This window comes from Canis lupus, chromosome 36 (assembly GCF_048164855.1).
Source record: "Canis lupus baileyi chromosome 36, mCanLup2.hap1, whole genome shotgun sequence".
NCBI classification, from domain to species: Eukaryota; Metazoa; Chordata; class Mammalia; order Carnivora; family Canidae; genus Canis; species Canis lupus.
Window position 1 is genome coordinate 7,267,981 of NC_132873.1, and position 16,321 is coordinate 7,284,301.

The 16,321-nt window shown below is 48.4% G+C and overlaps 1 long non-coding RNA gene and 1 pseudogene across 1 annotated transcript; one reads left to right on the forward strand and one right to left on the reverse strand.

Moving 5' to 3' along the window:
- Positions 1-3,094: 3,094 nt before the first annotated feature.
- LOC140625888 (uncharacterized) lies at positions 3,095-10,171 on the reverse strand. The gene is made up of 4 exons (XR_012025160.1): positions 9,041-10,171; positions 6,580-6,733; positions 4,776-4,872; positions 3,095-3,609 (listed from the first exon to the last, which is right to left on the reverse strand). It is a non-coding gene; the product is annotated as an uncharacterized lncRNA (long non-coding RNA).
- Positions 10,172-15,334: 5,163 nt separating this feature from the next.
- Positions 15,335-15,668, forward strand: LOC140625636 (small ribosomal subunit protein eS26 pseudogene; annotated as a pseudogene).
- Positions 15,669-16,321: the final 653 nt, after the last annotated feature.

Here is a 16,321-nt window from a genome sequence, read left to right on the forward strand (position 1 = left end):
CAGCATGGACATGACAATTCCTCATTTTCCAAGAGCGATACCGCGATTTAGGAGAAGTACATATATATATTTGATCTTTGTCCCACTTCTGGCACAGAGATCCTACAAAAAAAAAAAAAAAAAAAAAAACCTTGGGAATTTCCTAAGTAATGAGAGCGTTAGAGGGATCCTTTGTTATGTTAATGAAGCAAATTGTAGAAAGCACCTGAGGATGAGAGCTGGTTGCCAGGAGATCCAACCTTGTTTTTAGAGGGTTAGAACTTTCTCAAGGTTACCCCCCTTGACCTCTGGTGAGGGGAAGGGCCACGGGCTGGAGACTAAGTTCAATCACCAATGGCCAATGATTTTATCAATCATGCCTATTTCAGGAAGCTTCCAGAACAACCCAAAAAGACGGCATCTGGAGAGCTCTGAGGTCAATGAACACATGTTGAAGTAGGGAGAGAGGCCCACCTGGAGAGGCCCGAGAAGCTCCCAGCCAACTTTCCCTAACTTTGCCCTATGCATTTCTTCCACCTGGCCGTTCCTGACTTACCTTCTTTTATAAGAAACAGGTAACCTACCGAGTCCAATGTTTCTCTGAGATCTGTGAGCAGCTCTAGGATATTAATTGAAACCAATGGGAAAGGGTTGGAGCCTCCTATCTTAGGTAGGTCAAAAGCACAGGTGACTACTTGGGTTTACAACTGGCATTTGGAGTTGGTGGGACTGGGCTCCAACCTGTGGGATCTGAAACTACCACCAGGTCATGTTAGAATTGAGTTAATTGCTTGGTAGTGTTGGAAAACCCACAAGCACGCTAGAATTGGGTATAGAATTATACCAGATAAGTGTTGCATCAGTTAAGGGGGCTTTCAGAGGCAAATGACAGAGAATCCAGCTCACACTGGACCAAACATGCAGGAGATTTAAGGGCTGAGGGTGGCTTCAGATAAGGTCCCATCAGCAGCCTAATGCCATCCCCCAGGCCCTGAGGCTCTTCCCTCTCGCCAGGACTACTACCCATATCTTCCCACATGGTTGCAAGAGGCTACCAGTGGCAATGGGGCATAAAATTTTTACATCCAATGACAGAAAGCAGAGACATCTCTTCCCCAGACATGGAATATAAATCTTTCCATGATCTAATCTGATTGGGTTAATTTGGGTCACTGATGGAACCAATAGCTGTCACCAGATTAAACCAGTGCTTCTCAAACTTTTCCAATTTGGGATTCTTTTAAAACTCTAGAAGTTACTGGGAATTCCAGAGAGCTTTTGTTTAGCTGGATTACCTATTGATGTGCATTATGTGATAAATTAACACTAGGACATCTTAAAAATATGTATTTGTCAATTCATTTTAAAATAACAATAAACACATTACATGTTAACATAAATAATACGTAATGAAATGACTATTTTTTAAAGGTTAGTGAGAAGTATGGCGTTGTTCCACATTTTTGCAAATCTCTTTAATTTCTAGTTTAATAGAAGACAGCTGGATTCTCATATCTGCTTCTGCATTCAATCTGTTGCAAGATCACATGACAGTTAGCCTCTGGAAAAATCCAGTGTATACTCATAAAAGAATAAGTGAAAAAAGCAAATAATGGCTTAGTCTAAAAATAGTTTTGACCTCCGAGGTGCCCTGGAAGGGTCTCATGGCCCCACTTTGAGAACTGCTGGCTTAGACTCATCAAAATTACCTTCTAAAGAGGGGGGTGGGGTGGACCTCTGAACAAAACTGGATCCAGATGGAAAAGGGAAAGGGGCCTGGGTTTCAGTAGCTATCAACTGCGTCGCCCTCACTGATACTCAAAACAGACAAACAGACAAAAACGACTGCCATCAACCATCTTCTACATTTCTTTGCTTATTTAAAGGGCATTCTGACATGAAAGACAATTTCAAGGTGAAGGATAGTAGTTTTGATCGAATACATACAATTTTATGAAAAATTTACCACGCTGATTAGACATGGAAGGAGGGGGGGAAGAAATGGAAGGTCTGCAGCTTGAGAAGCAGGAGGAAGAAGATGGAATTTACTGAATGAAATAGAGAACCAGATGGGGTTGGGGCCAGGTTTGGGGCAGAAATGATGAATTCCACTGTGGACATGTTGAACTTAATGGGGCCTGGGAGACAACAAGTGGACAGGTCAGGACTGAGCACGGGGATCTGGAGCCGAGGGAAGGGTCATGGTTAAAGGAAAAGCCTGGGAGTCCTATGTATGCAGATGACAGCTGAAGACCCTGCAGGAGAGGAGGTGGCCCTGGGGGACAGGACAGATAGGAGATGAGAGACAGCCTGGGGGGATCCCTGAAGAGCGCCCATCTTTCAAAGCGGGCAGGAGAGGAAAGACAGGCAGAGGATGATGAAGAGCAGTTGCCAGAAAGCTAGGAGGTCATGTTCCAATCAATGGTCTTGAGAGTATTCAGGAAGAGAATAAGATGGTGAAGGGAATGCGTGTGAACTGGGTTCTAGAAGGCGGTGTGTGTGGGCATGGAGCTGGTTTGCTGGCGGCCTTCATAGTTAGCCTCCAGCCTCCAGTGTCTGCAGCCTCATGCTTCCTCCCTTTTTAAAAACAAAAACAGAGAACAAGAAAAGTGCATTCAGGGGGATCCCTGGGTGGCGCAGCGGTTTGGCGCCTGCCTTTGGCCCAGGGCGCGATCCTGGAGACCCAGGATCGAATCCCACATCAGGCTCCCGGTGCATGGAGCCTGCTTCTCCCTCTGCCTGTGTCTCTGCCTCTCTCTCTCTCTGTGACTATCATAAATAAATAAAAATTAAAAAAAAAAAAAAAAAAAAAAAAAAAAAAAGAAAAGTGCATTCAGCAAAGAATCTCTAGGGACACCTGGGTGGCTCAATCCATGAAACATCAGACTCTTGATTTCGGCTCAGCTCATGATCTCAGGATATGAGATCCAACCCTGCAATGGGCTCCATACTGAACATGGATCCTGCTGGAGATTCTCTCTCTCCCTCACCCCCTGCCCCTCAACTCCCTCCCTGCTCATGTGCACACACATGCTCTCTCTCTCTTAAAAAAAAAAAAAAAAAAGGAATCTCTAAAAATTATTTTTTTTAAGTTTATTTGACAGAGAACACAAGCAGGGGGAGCAGCAGGCAGGGGGAGAGAGAGAAGCAGGGAGCCTGATGCAAGGCTGAATCCCAAGACCCTGGGGTCATGACCTGAGCCGAAAGCAGATAGACGGTCAACCAACTGAGCCACCCAGGTACCCCCTTAAAATTATTTTTAATGATTGTATCATTAAAAATTAAAATTATTGTATCATAGTCTGCCATTTGGATATGCCATGCATTAGTGTACGCACTTATAATAGGTATGCTGACCAAAAAAAAAAAAAAAAAAAAAAGCAAGACACCAAACAGTATATCAAGTGTGATGCCAATTTTGGGGGTCTTTCTAGATATACCAATGAGTCTGTACATGTGTGTAAATTGACCCACACATGGTTAAATAAAATGAGGCTCCCGGGATATGCTTGGTCGGGATTTGGCTCGTTCGTTCTGCTGAGTGCAGCTGCTAGCTCTGTAAGCTGATGAGATTTCGAGGGGGTGGGAGGGTTTCAGTGCCAGGTGGCTGGAGAGGCCAAGGAAGAGTTTCTTGGGAAAAAGAGAAGAGACAATGAGACAATTTCCACCAGGATTAAAAATTTGGAGAAAGCACTCAGATGTTTAAAGTGCAGGGGAGGAAGGCTCGATCTGTTGCGTCGTGTGACATAAACATCTCCATCATCTCCCAAGAAATTCTAGAACAATCTACATTAGCCGGCAATGATTTAGAAATTGGAACGGGTGAGACTGAGGGGCCCAGGGAGACTTGGTCACGTATGAGTTATAAGACAACCCTAACAGCAAAAGTAACACGGACACCCCTCAGTTCTTGAACCAGGCAGTGCTGAGTAAATCTTCAAAACAGCCTTAAGGCATAGGCACCATGATTATCCCCATCTTACAGATGAAGCAGCTGAGGCAGAGAGGAGTCTATCATCTCTGGAAGGTCACAGAGCCACTAACTGGCTTGGCACCTGCCTCGAGATCTAGCTTTGAGCCTCCGCACACCACCGTGCCTCTCGGTAAACTATGCAGTCTGCCTATCAGAACTGGAGCAAAAGCTCTGCAGTTGTCTCTGGGTTATGCGAGCACGGGTGATTTGGGTTTCCTTGTTTATGTATGTGTCCATATATTTCATATTTTCTACAGTGATCGGGTGTTACCTTCACAATCGTATGAAAATATGAAAAGGATCTTATTATATCGTCCATTACATAAACATCAGTCACAACTGATCAGAGGGAAAGTGAGACCTCTCTTAGGAGGATTTATGTTTTAATGAGAAGCAAATTCCTACCCGGAAGGAGAGCCATTTCTCATCAGCAAGCAGGCTGGGGAAATGCTAGAAGGGAGGGAAATCCCTCACACTAGGAAGTCACCCCACCGCTCACCAGTGCCTGGCCACAATGGTGCTCCCTAGAGCAACCCCTTGGAAGGAAGGGAATGGAAGGGATAATGACCCCCAAATATGAGCCAGAGCTTACAGAATGTGTGTGCCCCTGACATTCTTTGAGCTGTCCCCTTACGTTAGCATGATATTATACAGTAAGTGCTCAGAAAATGCCTATTAATTCATGTGATTTTCCATGTTCACGGCTGACCTACAAAGAAGGAGAGAGCGCATACTTCCCCCAAGGAGGAAGTTCAAGAAGGCTTCTGCAACCACAGCATGCAGCCCCAGAGGGACAAGATTTGGAGAACATTTCCCAACATACCTGACTCTGCTCAGCCTAGCAGCAGTGAAGAGGCAGAGGGATGCCCACTGGGACTTCTGATAACTCTAATGACTTGAGCAGAAACAGCATGGCCCAACTGAAAAACAAACAAACAAAAATAACAAAATACCTCCAGGTCTGGGTATGAGTCCCAGCTCATAGAAGCTTGTAGAATTCAGGGTTTGATAGGACCTCATGGAACTTCCCATCCCTACTCCCAGCCCACGTGCAAACCCCTCCTACCATCTCACCACCTGGTGACCCTCCAACCTCCCTCTGACCACCCCTCCCTGGGTCCCCAAAGAGCCCATTCTATGAGCAGTCCTCAGAAAGATGTGAACGGCTCTAGAAATGTCGATCACATGTGGGGCAGGTGCTCTAAATTACCTTAAGAGGTGAAGCCTCGGGACGCTTGGGTGGCTCAGTGGTTGGGCGTCTGCCTTTGGCTCAAGGCATAATCCCAGGACTCTGGGATCGAGTCCCGCATCAGGCTCCCTGCATGAAGCCTGCTTATGTCTCTATTTCTGTCTCTGTCTCTGTCTCTCTCTGTCTGTCTCTCATGAATAAATAAATAAAGTCTTAAAAAAAAAAAAAAGACGTGAAGCCTGGTTGACTGGTGAGCCACGACATTCATGAGATGCACCTCCGCCCTCTCTCACAGCCTCTAGGCAACAGTCTGTGATCAGGGCAGCCCAACCCACCTGCCCATGCCCTCTAGAATGCTGGATTCATGTCTTCAAGCCCTATTTCCAGATAAGACAAGTCACTCTGCGGACCTGTCCAATCTCCAACTGTTCTTAGGCCTCCATTTGCTCATCTGGAAAATGAGAAAGTCGGATGAGACGATCTCTTGCTGAAATCTAAGGCTAACACTGAGATCCTGTGATTACCCTTGAGGGTGATGTGGCAGGTGGGGAGACAGAAAGTACTCAGGATTCATGTGGGACTCACACCTGAGCTCCTGGTAGAAACAGCCTTGGCAACTAGCAGAGGCTCAGTCATGAAAAGTGGATGTACTAGAATCAGAGAGCCGGGTGACCCCCAAGGCCCATGCTGTATAAACAGCAAAGCCAGGGTCTCAAGTCAGCTGGGGGGAAAGGGTGGGGCACACCTGCCCGGCATCTGGTGGGCTGTGGGGGAAGCTGCCTACAGCTCCCACTCGTGCCCAGTCCTCCGAAATCACACCCACCCAGCATGGCTCTGGACCCGCAAAGGAGTCAGGAGATTGGGTCTTGTCCAGGTGAGGCTCCCAAAACTTGCTAGCAGGGCTGGGGAAACCACTGGGGCAAGGTTGCCCAGAAAGGCTCATGCACTGCATAGATGGGTTGGGGTGGCACCAGGATGCATCCACTGTGTTCCTCGGCCCTGGCCTGGCACAGAGCCCAGCTGGCAGGGTGGCAGTGAGAAGGCACGAGCTCCAGCTGAGATTGCCTGGCTCCCAGCCCCACTCACCCCCCGAGTCACAGTTGGACTACTTGGCTCAAGTAATTAACCTTTCTAAGCTCGGTTTCCTCATCTGACTAATAGGGATGCTATTAACCTACTCACAAGGTCCTGATGGGGGTGAAGCGAGATGATGTTAGTAAGCACTCAGCGAAGCATCCAGAACCTAAAACGTGATAGGGTTACTTAGCAGCAGGGGTCATCTCTGTCCGTCCTTAGACCTGCACTCGCCCAGCCTCATCCCAATAACGGAGCTACTGCCCGTTCCTGAGCTTCCTGGGCTTGGAGGAGGTGATGAAAGGAAGGGGGCAGGAGGGAATCCCATGCCCAGTGATAAACCCCGCAACCCTGAGCTCCTCACCCAGTGTGCCCCCGTTGCTCCTGGCAGGAGGGCTGCAGAGGCAGTGGCTGTACTCACAGCTGGTGCGGACTCCGGCCCAGTACTGCCGGGTGGCCTAGAAGCACGGGTGGCCAAGAGGCCTCAGGGACAGAGGTGAGCAAGCAGGTCCTGGCACCTGGCAGAGAAGCAGAGGAAGAACCGTTGTGCAGCGATATGAATGCAGAGAAAAAGGAAAATCAGTGGGCAAAACCCAATGCGGAAAGCAAAACAAGGCCTAATCTTATACTACAAATATGTGCAAACACTGCATAGGGCACACTTTTTTTTTAAGATTTTATTTATTTATTTATGAGAGACAGAGAGAGAGAGGCAGAGACACAGGCAGAGGGAGAAGCAGGCTCCGTGCAGGGAGCCCGATGCGGGACTCGATCCCGGGTCTCCAGGATCAGGCCCTGGGCCGAAGGTGGTGCCAAACCACTGAGCCACCGGGGCCACCCTGCATGGGGCACACTTACATTAAAAAGAAAATGGTGGTTTATATGAAATTCAGATTTAACTGGACATCCTCTGTTTTGATTTGCTAGCTCAGACAGGGTGGACAGGAAGCGCTAGGACAGCAGGCTGGAGAGGGTCCTGGGGATGGGAAGAGGGGAGCTGGGCTCAGCCTGGGAGGGAAGGAGGAAGAGCAAGGACAAGCAAGGCGTGCAGGAGTCGTCGAGGGCCACCCCCGATGCTTAGGCTATGAACAGTGACAAGCTGTTCTCTCTTCTGCTTCTTCGTGCAGGAGAGAGAGAGCATTGAGGCCTCGCGTGCAAAGGCCCAGAAACGGCACGTGCTCTGAGGACAGCTGGCACCCAGTGTCACCAGTGTGGCTGGAGCCAAGCGCACGAGGCGAGGGGACCGGGGGGCCCCCACCTCAGGAGGCGATCCTCACTCAGAACACGTTCCCACAGGACTCTGAGCGTGCACAGCGTGCCAGGCTCTCCTCCTGGGATAGGCAGTGGGCACACAGGCCGCCCCCACCGTGTGGTTTACATTCTAGCAGGAAGCGGGGGTGCATTTCACACAATAAATAAGCAAAGGAGGTGATGAGAGCCAGCGACAGCCAGGACTAACCCCTCGCCCATATCGACCTGGCTAACTCCAAGCCACCTTTAGGTTTTACCAGGATATTACTCCCTGGAGGAAGCCTCTTCTGAAGCCCTGTAACGGGCCAGGGGCCCTCCTGAGCTTTCCCTGTAATACCAATCCCCTTTCTCTTTAATATTTAAAGCTCAAGAGTCTTTCCCGCCCTTCCTTCATCGGCCTGCTCAGTTTGTGGGTCCCTACAGCTCCCATTTTCCTGTTTCCTACGCACAGTCTAGAAGAGACCTCGTAAGACAAGCAGTCAAGACGTTCAAATCCACAGACACTCTTCCCAAGTTTTAAAATACACGACAGCAGTCCTGTTCGTGGCTCTTGTCCTGTCGGGACAGAAAAGCACGCTCCCCCACGCAATCCCATCAGGCAGGTGGGGGTGGTGGTGATGCACCCCCCACACACAGTGTGATGTGTTCAGCTCTGTGAAAAAGGTAGGGTTGGCATTACTTTTCTTCAAAGCTAAGGAAACAGTCCTGCAGAAATAAAGCTGTGTGTGCAAGATAAGGTGGCTGGTAAGGAGCAAAGTGGAGAGCTTAACCCTGGCCTGCCTTTTTCTCTTACTCTCAGAAACAGCTTTCCTATGTGTGTTTTTAACACTACTGACAGGTTTTACGGCGTGGCGGTCACGGCCATTCCCTGAAATGACACTGATCTCAAATCCGCACACAAGCAGTTCACATAGAATCATCTTTTTTCCCCAGCTTGAGGAATGGTTGACGAATAAAAATTGTACGTATTTACAGTGTACAGTGCGGTTTGGCACAGGTATACACTGTGTCATGGCCACAATCAAGCTACTCAACGTATCCATCACTTCACACTGGTATCATTTGCACGTGCGCGTGCGTGTGTGTGTGTGTGGTGAGAACACTTGAGATCGACCCTTTTAACAAGTTTCAAAGGCACAATGCAGTATTAAGAGTGGTCACCACACCATAAATTAGATCCTCAGGACAATAGTCATCTTATAACTGGAAGTTTCTACCCCATTTCCCCCAAGCTTGTGGTCACCACCATTCTATTCTCTATTTCTCTGAGTTCTGCTTGTGTTGATGTCACATATGAGTGATATCATGCAGTCTTCGTCTTTTGGTGCTGAGCTCATTATCCTTCGCATAATGCCCTCCAAGGGCATCCACACTGTCACAAAGGACAGAATTCCCTTCCTTCTGAAGGCTGAAAAATGCTACATTTTGTGTGTGCACATGTGTCCATGTGTGTGTAAGTACAACTTTATCCACTCATCTGCCAACAATGCCCAGGTTGTTTCCATGCCTCAGTTCCTGGAAATAACGTTGCAATGAACATGGGAGTGCAGATCCCATCTCCTTTGGATACATACCCAGGAGTGCAAATTCACAACAACTTGCTGAAGGCCACACTGCTTAAAATCCATGCTCTTTTCAGCCCTCCCCAGGGAAGCGTGATTTGCTCTGGAGAAGACAGGTGAAGGGAGGAGAAAGCAGCAAGGCTCCTTCTTGGGAGGAGACCCCACTTGAGATGCTCCTCTGGAAGAGAGATATTGTCTGACCCACCCATTTTGAAGCCATGCACAGAGCCACTGATACATAACTCTATTAACGTGGGTTGCCTCTCCTCTTATTTTGTAGCACTTGTGGTTGGATACAATATGACCTGACTTGGACCAAAGATGGACACAGATTGGCCTAAGCCAATCACATAATTCCAACCAATTTACCATAAAAATTGGTCCAAGGATGAGCAATAATGCAAATTTAAGCCAATCACACAAAAACAGACACATAGATCAATGGAACAGAATAGAGAACCCAGAAATGGGCACTTAACTCTATGGTCAACTAATATTCAACAAAGCAGGAAAAAGGACAGTCTCTTCAATAAATGGTGCTGGGAAAATTGGACAACCACGTACAGAAGAATGAAACTAGACCAATCTCTTACACCAGACACAAAGATAAACTCAAAATGGATGAAAAATCTAAATGTGAGACAAGATTCCATCAAAATCCTAGAGGAGAACACAGGCAACACCCTTTTTGAACTCGGCCACAGCAACTTCCTGCAAGATACATCCATGAAGGCAAGAGAAACAAAAGCAAAAGTGAACTATTGGGACTTAATGAAGATAAAAAGCTTCTGCACAGCAAAAGAAACAGTCCACAAAACTAAAAGACACCCTACAGAATGGGAGAAGATATTTGCAAATGACGTATCAGATAAAGGGCTAGTATCCAAGATCTATAAAGAACTTATTAAACTCAACAGCAAAGAAACAAACAATCCAATCATGAAATGGGCAAAAGACATGAAGAGAAATCTCACAGAGGAAGACACAGACATGGCCAACAAGCACATGAGACAATGCTCTGCATCACTGGCCATCAGGGAAATACAAATCAAAACCACAATGAGATCCCACCTCACGCCAGTGAGAATGGGGAAAAATAACAAGGCAGGAAACCACAAATGTTGGAGAGGATGCGGAGAACGGGGAACCCTCTTGCACTGTGGGTGGGAATGTGAACTGGTGCAGCCACTCTGGAAAAGTGTGTGGAGGTTCCTCAAAGAGTTAAAAATAGACCTTCCTACGACCCAGCAATTGCACTGTTGGGGATTTACCCCAAAGATACAGATGCAGTGAAATGGCAGGGACACCTGCACCCCGATGTTTCTAGCAGCAATGGCTACAATAGCCAAACTGTGGAAGGAGCCTCGGTGTCCATCGACAGATGAATGGATAAAGAAGCTGTGGTCTATTATACATGGAATATTCCTCAGCCATTAGAAACGACAAATACCCACCATTTGCTTTGACATGGATGGAACTGGAGGGCATGATGCTGAGTGAAGAAAGTCAATCGGAGAAGGACAAACATTATATGGTCTCATTCATTTGGGGAAAATAAGAAATAGTGAAAGGGAATAAAGGGGAAAGGAGAAAATATGAGTGGGAAAGATCAGAGAGGGATACAAGAGAGATTCCTAACTCTGGGAGACGAACAAGGGGTGGTGGAAAGGGAGGTGGGCGGGGGGTGGGGGTGACTGTGTGACGGGCACTGAGGGGGGCGCTTGACGGGATGAGCACTGGGTGTTATGCTATATGTTGGCAAATCGAGCTCCAATTAAAAATATACAAGAAAATTAAAATTTAAAAAATTAAAATAAAAAAAACCCTCAAATTTAAGTCAATTGGCTCGTGGTGTTCCCCTGGGAATTACAGTGTTTAGTTCAAGGTGGCCCAGTGAGAGTAAGGGCAGGACTGGGGCCGATTTCATGGGCATGTGACCTGAAGTCACACAGAGTGCCACACTTACCAGGGTCCCACCATTAGGTCAATGCTCTGGTTTTGCTTTCCTGAAGTTCTTAATAATTGTGGAACAAGACGCTCACATTTTCCTTCACGTTGGGCCCCACAAATTCTGTGGCTGGTCCTACATAGGACTTCCGTTTGTTGGTGGAGGGTGGACAAGAGCAAGGAAATGCATAGCCGTGGTTGTGATTGGCTGTTATCTTGCAACCATGAGAAAAGCCAGCCTGAGGACTAAGCCAACACTTAGAGGAGAGCTGAACTGAGAGCATCGCAGAGAACAGGCGCCCTGATTGAGCCATACCTGCAGTCCAACACTCAACTGGACTTCTTGATCCTGTAAGCTAAAACATTCCCTTCTTGGTATAAGCAGATTTCAAGGAATTTTCTATTACTTGTAACTGAGCAGATCCTAATGGATACGATAACTAACGACAGCTGTCAGGCCATTAACTTAGACACGTGGAGCCACATCTATAAGACAGGAATGGGTGACCTCAGCTACTTCCCCTACATAGTCTGCCCTCTTGGTAACATCATCCCCGTGCAGTCTGTCCTGCCCACTCTCTCCAGCCCCTGGGGTGACCTCGCTCATCAGGACTCTCCCTCATGGTATTGCTCATGGATATCTTGCTTTGACATTTAACTCTTAAGCTGGTGTTTAGCTTTTGGTGGATGCACACTTTACCACTTTCCAAAGCTCCTTTAAGACAGGGATCACATCATAATTGAGTAACACCTGCCCGGGCATCTGAGGCAGGGCTCTGCACTCAGTGAGTCCTCAATGAAGAACTGATGACTCATTGGCCAACCTCCTCTAGCAGGTACAATGCAAGCATTTCCCCTTTGTCAGCTTTGAAAAAAACAAAAAAAATAAAACAAACAAACAAAAAAACCCTTGCTTTCTGGTTTGCAAGATAGAAGATCCCACCAATTAATGTTGAAAATTGTCCAGTTAGGAAAGCCCGGGTGGCTCAGCGATTTAGTGCCACCTTCGGCCCAGGGCCTGATCCTGGGGACCGGGGATCGAGTCCCAGGTCAGGCTCCCTGCGTGGAGCCTGCTTCTCCCTCTGCCTGTATCTCTGCCTCTCTCTCTCTGTGTGTCTCTCATGAATAATAAATAAAATCTTAAAAAAAGAAAAAGGAAAGAAAGAAAGAAAGAAAGAAAGAAAGAAAGAAAGAAAGAAAGAAAGAAAGAAAGAAAGAAAAGAAAAGAATGGAAGAAAGGAAGAAAGAAAAGAAAAGAAAGAACATTGTCCAGCTAAAGGGAGGTTCCAGGGACTTCTTGAAGTGGTGGGGACAAGACACCTGTTCTTTGTACCAACTATAGACAAGATCCAAAAGAACGGGGCCCTATTACAGCTGGAGACATTTAAGTGACGTACTGAGAAGAAGTTCTTCTCTCTACTGAGGCTCTGATACACTTTCAAAGAAGGTCGTGGTGTCTTCTGGACACTTCTAGAAAAGGGGGACACTGATTTCTAGTACGGTTGGCATGAGGTGCTCCCTGTGGATAAGTGGACGGATGTCCGCTATTCTCGTGCAGGCCCGGGGTGGCACAAGAGCAAAGAGAACAGAGCCTCGGGACCGAGTCCCGGAGGTCAGGCCTAAACACCCAGCAGTGCCACTGCTGTGCCATGCCAGGCCCACAAGCTGTACCCAGGGCCCAGCCCTTCTCGCCAGGGTGCGCCTGGGCGGGGGGGGGGGGGGGGGCGGGAGGCATGGTCTGGGGGCAAAGCAGGGCGAGGCAGGGATGAGGTTGTGAGGAAGTCGGGACACGATTATTCCCCTCCAGCAATCTGAGCTCCTGGGAGGAAGGGATGGCGTAAATACCAGGTCTTCCTATTATGAATCAGAATTTTTTCTCTTTAAATCCCTTGTGCACTTAATATTCTTAATGATGAACCATTTCTAGGAAAAGGGAACCGGAGACTTGAGAGGTGGCTTTCTGACTGAGTGGAGGGTTTTGGATGCTTTCACCCAGGCTTCCCAGATGGTTGGGTTTTTTATTTTGTTTTTGTTTCTGTTTTTGTTTTTCCCCTTGGGATCAGATGTCTCTGACTGACCAGATACCATTCTATCTAAACAGGGAATTCCCAATCTCAACCCCTCCCCGACCCCTGGTTGCTCCCCCTAATTCTCCTCCTCTTTTATTTACCCTTTGACCTCAACATAATATAAATATTTAATCTCCTTTATTACCTGAAAATTAGCTGTGTTTATTCTGTTTATTTAGTGACGGCTACTTAAAAACCAAACGAAAACTCTAGGCTTGGGTCAAACAACCAGTTGATCTGATTTTTCCACTGAGGTAATCCCTGATGATATTTAATTTCAATAATTGACTGGTTGCTCCCCAACCAGTCAATTATTATTTCAGGTTTTCCCAGCCTCCCCCTCCACGCCGCCACATCCATTCTCTGCCTAGTAGAATCCCACTCACCTCTCAAAACCTACTTCTAGCACCCCCTCCTCTGTGAACACGCTCCTGACCCCCTGACCATCTGGCCGCCTCTGCAGCTGAACCAGCGCTCCCCTCTCCGTGCTCCCCAGCGCCTTGGGTGTCATCGCAGCCAGCCCCTGGGACCCACCAGCAGGCGACGAAATGGAAGCTCTCTCGATGGGATTCTGGAGCACACTTCCTCACTTCAGATACAGACCCTACAACTTTCTCGTTCTGAGACCCAATGCAAGTGTCCTAACTTTTCTATGGACCAGGGAGCCCATCTTACTCGGTTTCCTTGCTATGCTTCTGGCCTCTCAGGGATGGATGCGATCCTCATGGGGTGCATAGAGGAGGGAGAAAAGGAACTAACCAGAGGAATAAATATGGGGATGGGGAAAGTTCGAAGGAAGAGGTGGGAAAAGAGGAGGATTTTTCTAGAAAGGAAAGAGCAGATCACCTGGAGGCGTCGGAGACACTTCTAACCCCTTAAGTACACTGCACCTCACCCTCGCTGCCGCTGCGGCCCAGGTTTGGGCGGCGTGGGTCACTGTCAGCCAGCCCTGTCGGCTGCGCACCAGCGAGGCCTGGGGCTGAGGCTCAGGTGCAGTGACAGGATGAGGCCTGAGCCGGCAGGTCCCAGCAGTCTGTCCTGGCACAGCCCACAAAGTCTGCCTCTCGGGCAGGACTTAGCTTCGGAACTCTCCACGCCCGCCCCGGCCAAGCCAGATCCGCTTAGCCTCGGGCTGGCAGGAGCCCGTGGCCCTGGAACCCGGGGAGCAATGCGCCCTTTGAACACACAAGTCAGCCCGAGCCAGTCCCTTGCTCTCGGTGCCCTGACGGCCTCCGCAGTCACTCGGGCTAAGGATGGTCCAGGGTCCCCATCGTGGTCTGGACCCCTAGCTACTTCTCTGCACTCGGTCCCCACCTGGCATCCTGGCGGTTTCTTAAATTCACCAAACCGGTTCTTTCCTAAAGGCCTTTGCACTCGCTGTTCCTTTTCTGAGGATCCACTCCTCCAAATACATGCAAGGCTTGCCCCCTCCTTTTGTCCAGGTCTCTGCTCAGATGCCAGCTCTTGGGGGATGGCCGGCACGCTGACCTTATCAAAGCAAGGTCCCATCGTTCCCTCCCCGCTTACCTGCTGTACTCACCTGCATCACGCTCACCTCACCTGCGTGACATCTGCTATCCACTTGCTCGCTCTTTTCCCTGGCTTTTGTCAGCCTCTCCGTCTATATATGCTCCGTGCTTGCAAAGACTGTATTTTGTTCACCACTGAAGTGCCTGGAACATCACAGGTGGTCAGGAATGATGGTTAAGTCGAGAGCAGAAAGCAGGACTCGAACCTTCTCGTTCACAGGGAGGAATCCAGGACCCAGAGCAGAAAGAGCCTACTGGAGGTCACATTCACTGGCTGGCGTGTCACAGATCATGAATTTAGCCCTTGTCCCCTGGCTCCTAGATAGAGGCTTCGGTGCCACTCCATGCTGCGACCTGAGGACTGGTCCTTGCACCCTCACTGCTCGGAAACACACATGCCACAGGCTGGACTCTGAAGGGAGGCTGAGTGTGCAAGGCACCCAGGTTGCTTGCCCTGATGCTCTTGAGCTTTTTCACACCTCTTACTCCATGTAGATTCTGAATCTGAATGAAAAGGTGTTTTAAGAACCCAGGTTGGGGCGCCCAGGTGGCTCAGTGGTTGAGCATCTACCTTTGGTTCAGGATGTGATTCCGGGGTCCTGGGATCAAGTCCTGCATCAGGGTCCCCACAGGAAGCCTGCTTCTCCCCCTGCCTGTGTCTCTGCCTCTCTCTCTTTGTCTCTCATGAATAAATAAATAATATCTTTAAGAAAGAAAAGGAAAGAACCCAGGTCAAGCTTTCTCGGGTCCTCCCTTCCAAGATGACCAAGAAAAGAAGGAATAATAGTTGTGCCACAGAGGGCCGCACCACAGGCAGCCCATTTGCTACACCTGTTGCTCCCATTGCATGCCCAAAGACAAGGCCATGAAGAAAGCCATTATTCAGAGCATAGTAGTGGCCACTGCCATCGGGAGTGTCTGAGGAGAGTGTCTTGGACACCTGTGTGCCTCCCAAGCTGTATGTGAAACTCCATTACTGTGTCAGCTGTGCCACTCACAGCAAGGTCCTCCCATGAGGCACAGAAGGACCAAACATCCCCACCCCAATTTAGACCCACGAGTGCTGCCCCCTGACCTCTGCCAAAGCCCATGTAAGGAGCTAAGTCCTTAAAGACTGAAGAAAAACTCTTGCCTGGGCAAAAAATAAAATGGAGATTACACTTTAAAAAGAAAAGAAAGAAAAAAGAATCCAAGGGTCGAGATGATCACAAGGCTCAGGGAGCCAGTCATGAACTACATCCACAGAGGGCAGGACAAGAGTCTACTGGACTTGGTTGGGTTGGAGGGCAGAAGGGTTCCCAACAAGGTCGGGTAGAACCGAAATGGGTATCCAAGACAGAGTGAAGTGGAACCAGAGCCCAACAGAGACAGGAGAAAGTCACAGCTATCCTTTCAGTCATTCAGCGAATATTTATTGAGCACCTACTAGAGATTTTAGTGAACCTAAGGACAGGTGGACAGGATGACCTAGGAGGCACATAGCCCAAGGAACCTGATCCTGTGTGATTTTGTCTTCAAAGGTCCTCTCTGTAGAACAGCTTCTTCATCAACTGAAGCCCTGAGTACTAGGGACAAGAAGTATCCAAGAAAGAAAGAGACACAAGCTTCTTCCTCCTCTTGGCTCTGCTTCAGTAACTTGAATATCAGTAATGCCCATTTCATGGAGGTGTGGGTGCTGGGCTACCTGGACCCTCCATGGCTTATTTTGTCCATCCTCCTGCCCCTAAGAATGAACAGTACTTTCCTGG